Here is a 6284-nt window from a genome sequence, read left to right as displayed (position 1 = left end):
CCAAGGATTTGGAAGGTGGCTCCTTGGGTGCGGGGATATCCTCCCCATACCAAGGATTTGGAAGGTGGCTCCTTGGGTGCGGGGATATCCTCCCCATACCAAGGATTTGGAAGGTGGCTCCTTGGGTGCGGGGATATCCTCCCCATACCAAGGATTTGGAAGGTGGCTCCTTGGTTGCGGGGATATCCTCCCCAAACCAAGGATTTGTAAGGTGACTCCTTGGGTGTGGGGATATCCTCCCCATACCAAGGACTAGTAAGGTGGCTCCTTGGGTGTGGGGATATCCTCCCCATACCAAGGATTTGGAAGGTGGCTCCTTGGGTGTGGGGATATCTTCCCCATTATGGGGACCCCATACCAAGGACTAGTAAGGTGGCTCCTTGGGTGCGCCCGTCAGCTGGCTTTGGGCTTGAAGCTCTTGGGCTACACAATGCTTTATCCAATAATGGGAGGACCACCGACTGGACAGGTGAGGGCCGCCCCTCCTCAGGTAATAAAGAGCACCTGTCATAAAGTAGACCCGATTAGCTCCAGACCATAAGGCTATGCTCACACATCGTGTTTTTGCTGCAGTTTTTTATGCAAATTAAAAGCTGCATTTTACCATACCAGCAAGCACTGTGATTTCAGAAATCTCATGCACATTATTGGGTTTTTTTCCTGACTGAATTGGAAAACTGCTGCGCTTTTTTGTAAACTGCAGCATGTGTATTCTTTCAGTATTTATTTCACCCATAGAAGCATTCAGTAAGTGCAAAAACACAGGTATCAGGTCTTACTGCGTTTTTGGTGCAGAAAACTCAGAACAACAGGTGCTACACTGTATGTACAAGAGACAAATGTACCTAAAAACCGCAGCAAAAACGCAACGTGTGAACATAACCTAATGCTGCCTTTTCATAGGCTGATTTCAGACCCTTTACCCCTTAGCAGTGGTGTAGCTAGGGTTTAGGTCCGGGGGGGGGGGGGGGTGTTGTTGGGGAGGGGGCGAAGCTTCTGAGTGGGCCCTTAACCAGGTAACCTTGATTACAACTCGATGACCCCCCCCTAATAGTGGAGGACAGCCTCAGCAGATGACCGCGCTGTTACTGAAGATAATCTGTATATAACGACCAACATGGATATTACTGCCATATGGTCAGTGGTAGATACCAGCCCTACAGAACATATAAGGCTGCCGTCACACTATCAGTATTTGGTCAGTATTTTACATCAGTATTTGTAAGCCAAAACCAGTAGTGGGTGATAAATGCACAAGTGGTGCATATGTTTCTATTATACTTTTCCTCTATTTGTTCCACTCCTGGTTTTGGCTCACAAATACTGATGTAAAATACTGACCAAATACTGATAGTGTGACGACAGCCTAAGAGATCACAGCACAGTTACAGATAATGACTTCCCACTGACGTTCTTTATGATGGAATCGTTCACTTTTCCCGTCTTTTCCATCTGGCCCAGACCGACACAACTTCTTCCAGCTACAACTCGTCTGCAGAGAAAACAGACACATTTCACTTCTCATATTCCAGCCCCATCACCATCTATTCCCAACCTGCACAAACCTCTCATCCTGCTGATACCCCAATACTGAGCCGCTGCTGCCGTATGTGTCCCTATTACTGCCCCTGATACCCCAATACTGAGCCGCTGCTGCCGTATGTGTCCCTATTACTGCACCTGATACCCCAATACTGAGCCACTGCTGCCATGTGTCCCTATTACTGCACCTGATACCCCAATACTGAGCCGCTGCTGCCGTATGTGACCCTATTACTGCCCCTGATACCCCAATACTGAGCCGCTGCTGCCGTATGTGTCCCTATTACTGCCCAATACTGAGCCGCTGCTGCCATATGTGACCCCATTACTGCACCTGATACCCCGATACTGAGCCGCTGTTGCCATATGTGTCCCTATTACTGCCCGATATCCCAATACTGAGCCGCTGCTGCCGTATGTGACCCTATTACTGCACCTGATACCCCGATACTGAGCCGCTGTTGCCATATGTGTCCCTATTACTGCCCGATATCCCAATACTGAGCCGCTGCTGCCGTATGTGACCCTATTACTGCACCTGATACCCCGATACTGAGCCGCTGTTGCCGTATGTGTCCCTATTACTCCACCTGATACCCCGATACTGAGCCGCTGCTGCCGTATGTGTCCCTATTACTGCCCCTGATATCCCAATACTGAGCCGCTGCTGCTGTATGTGACCCTATTACTGCACCTACTCTGTGGTTCTCTATACCCTCTAAATTCTAAAGCACCCCTCTACATGTAATATAGTAATGCTGGGTGCAAGTGCCCTAGAAAACAGAGCCCACATTTTGCCCCCTAGAAAGTAATAATGCCCTCTGTGTGCCCCTTTGATAGTCACAGTAACCTGAGTTCCCCTATTACAATAAATGCCCACTTTAAATTTAATAATGTCCCAAGTCTCCCCCCCCCCCCCCCGTACAGCTCCCCTATACACAGTATAATGCCCCCTAACTGTATGGTACCACCCACACCGTATACTGACCCCTTAGTGGCCTTCAAACTGTTTGATGGCTCCAACACTGTAATCCCCACACTGTATGATGGCCCCATAGATAACCGCCATATAGTATAGTGTGCCAGATAGTCCTCAATATAGCACAAGTCAGCACCCCTATAGGCAGACCCTGTAGTTTAAAGCACTCCCCATAGGCAGACCCTGTAGTATAAGGCAGCACCCCCCCCCCCCCATAGGCAGATCCTGTAGAATAAGACAGCACTCCCCCCCCCCCATAAGCAGATCCTGTAGAATAAGGCAGCACTCCCCCCATAGGCAGATCCTGTAGAATAAGGCAGCACTCCCCCCGCCATAGGCAGATCCTGTATATAAGGCAGCACTCCCCCCCCCCCCCGATAGGCAGATCCTGTATGTAAGGCAGCACTCCCTCCCCTATAGGCAGATCCTGTATGTGAGGCAGCACTCCCCCCACAAGCAGATCCTGTATATGAGGCAGCACTCCCTCCCCTATAGGCAGATCCTGTAGAATAAGGCAGCACTCCCTCCCCTATATGCAGATCCTGTATATGAGGCAGCACTCCCTCCCCTATAGGCAGATCCTGAATATAAGGCAGCATTCCCTCCCCTATAGGCAGATACTGTAGAATAAGGCAGCCCCCATAAAACACAGCAAATAAATATTCACCTCTCTTCCTCCTTGTTCCAGCGGTGCTTCCTGCTCCCGCTCATCTGACAGTGGGCACTGGGCAATGAAGTCATCGCGCCCGCTTTCAGACGGTGTGGGGGATGATGGGAGGAGCGCAGCACTCCTTCCCTCATCACTGCGGAGAGCTGTATCGGCTAGATGCCAATACAGCTCACCATGCGATGGGGGCCCCATAGCGACAGAGCAGGGAGATCAATTCTCCCTGCTCTGCCGCAGAATGTAACTGCATTGGCGCGCGCAGCGCGCAGTTACAGTAGCGTAGCTCTCGGTGGGCCCCCTCAGAGCACGGGGCCCGGGGCGATGGCCCCCTCTGCCCCCCCCCCCCCGGTAGCTACGCTACTGCCCCTTAGGTTATGTGCACACGTTGCGGATCTGACGCTGCGGATTCACAACAGTTTTCCATGCGATGTATTGTACCATGTAAACATATGGAAAACCAAATCCTCACAGCACATGCTGTAGAAAATTCCACACGGAAACGCTGCGGTTTATTTTCCGCAGCATGTCAATTTATTGTGCGGATTCTGCAGCGGTTTACACCTGCTCCATAATAGCAATCTGCAGGTGTGAAAACGCAGGTGAACTCCGCAGGTAATCCGCTGTGAATGCGCAGGTAAAACGCAGGGCGTTTAACCTGCAAATTGCGCGGAAAAATCCGCAATGGAATCCGCAACATGTGCACATACCTTTAAGGATGCAGTTCATTTTCATTGTTGTGTTTACCTTCCTCTCCTATATCATATAACCATAACTTAGAACAGGGGTCGCAAACACGTGGCCCCTGAGGCTGTTTAATGCGGCCCGCAGGCAATGTAGACCCCTTGGCATCCGCCAATGGCAGTGTCTTATTTCAGCTAAATGTGCATCCTTAGGCTACTTTCACACTAGCGTCGGCCCGTCGCAGTGCGTCGGGCCGACGTATTGACGCATCCTGTGACAACGCAGCACAACGGGGGCAGCAGATGCATTATTACAAAGCATCCGCTGCCCCATTGTGAGTTGCGGGGAGGAGGGGGCGGAGTTCCGGCCGCGCATGCGCGGTCGGAAATGGCGGACACGACGCACAAAAAAAAACGTTGCAAGCAACTTTTTTTGTTCCGACGATCCTCCACAACACGACGCAACCGTTGCACGACGGTTGCGACGTGTGGCAATGCGTCGCTAATGTTAGTCTATGGGGAAAAACAACGCATTGCGACATGCATCGTACGACGCTAGTGTGAAAGTAGCCTTAGATGCACAGTCAATTGAAATGGTGTACCTGCTGTGTTGGGGAGCAGTGAGTACACCGGCAGCTGTTCTCAGCTTGTGGGCAGTGCATGACGTCCCTGCCATACGCTGCTTACAAGTATAAATCAGCTGCTGGAAAGGAATAAGACGCTGCGAGGGAGCGCAGGAAGGTAAGTATAATGGCTGGTTTATGTTTTTAAAAAAATGTTTTCTGATGGGACCATGCATATGAGGATGGGGGCCAATTATACCAGGAAAAGGATGGGGCCATGCTTACCAGGGTGCATTGCCTACCATGCTAGGGATGAGGGGGCTATGTATACCAGGATAGGGATGAGGCCAGAGGGGGCCATGCAGACCAGGATGGGAAATAGAACCAAGTCCAGCTAAGCATAATCGACATCCTGAGGAATTCCGAGCACGGAACCGCTGTGTCAGGGAGTGTAGTATTCAGAAAAAATGGAGAATCCAGCTCAACGACGTAGTGAAAAAAACCCTTTTCTTTATTCACTAGAAAATGTGTATGATAGAATCATGTGCAGATTACACGTGTTTTTAGTATATACTGTATACTTACCATGTATTATGTCACTTACTGGCTTGTCATTTGAGAAAGAAGCAAGCAACTCCAAAATATGTTAGGTTTTAGACATTTAAAGGGCCACTGTCACCCCCCTCCAGCCGTTATAAACTAAAAGAGCCACCTTGTGCAGCAGTAATGCTGCATTCTAACAAGGTGGCTCTTTTAGTTTTTGTTTGTTATTCCCACAATAAATGTATTTATAAATCTGCTGAAATACCTATCTTTGTCCATGGAGGCGGGTCTGAAGCCTCCTCTTAGAAGCGCCCAACTGCAGTCACTCATCTCTTATGTAGATTTTCGCCGCCCCCTCAGCGCTGTTATTGTGTGAATTCCGGCGCCTGCGCTCTGCTCTTCTGCCTTGTGCAGGCACATAGAGCATTATCCGTCCGAGCGCTGGTGCCAGGTTCCTTTCTGCGCCTGTGCGGTCAGTGCGGCCAGCCTGTTACTGAATCCCCGCCCCACACTGTGTTATGCAGTATGCACAGTGCGGGGCTGGGATTCCTGGGCATGCGCACTGCGCTTGTCAGACGCTCCACAGGTCCCCCGCCTTCCAGCATTGTTCTGTGCGGCTGTTCCAAACGCCGGCAAGGATACCTGTATATTCCGGCAACGCTGAAAGGCGGGGGACCTGGGGAGCGTCTGAGAAGCGCAGTGCGCATGCCCAGGAATCCCAGCCCCACACTGTGCATAATGCATAACACAGTGCGGGGCGGGGATTCAGTAACAGGGTGGCTGCACTGTCCGCACAGGCGCAGAACGGAACCCGGCACCAGCGCTAGGACGGCAAATGCTCTATGCGCCTGCGCAAGTCAGAAGAGCAGAGCACAGGCGCCGGAATTCACACAATAACAGCGCTGAGGGGGCGGCGAAAATCTACACAAGAGATGACTGACGGCAGTTGGGCGCTTCAAAGAGGAGGCTTCAGTCCCGCCTCCATGGACAAAGACAGGTATTTCAGCAGAATTATAAATACATTTATTGTGGGAATAACAGAAACAAAAACTAAAAGAGCCACCTTGTTAGACTGCAGCATTACTGCTGCACAAGGTGGCTCTTTTAGTTTATAACGTCTGGAGGGGGGTGACAGTGGCCCTTTAAGTAAAGAACTGCTTTTCTACACAGGTCATTTTGGATCGGTGCGCCTTGGATCTTTATTTTTTAATTTTCGCTTTGGATGATATTCATTCCATTGGGTGAAATGATCTTTTGTGTTGCACAATCATACTTTTTGCAGAGCATCTTCCTGGGAAAAGAGGACTTGA

The sequence above is a fragment of the Ranitomeya imitator genome, chromosome 2, assembly GCF_032444005.1.
Source record: "Ranitomeya imitator isolate aRanImi1 chromosome 2, aRanImi1.pri, whole genome shotgun sequence".
Lineage (NCBI taxonomy): Eukaryota > Metazoa > Chordata > Amphibia > Anura > Dendrobatidae > Ranitomeya > Ranitomeya imitator.
The sequence above is the reverse complement of the archived record's forward strand: the minus strand, read 5'-3'. Positions refer to the sequence as shown.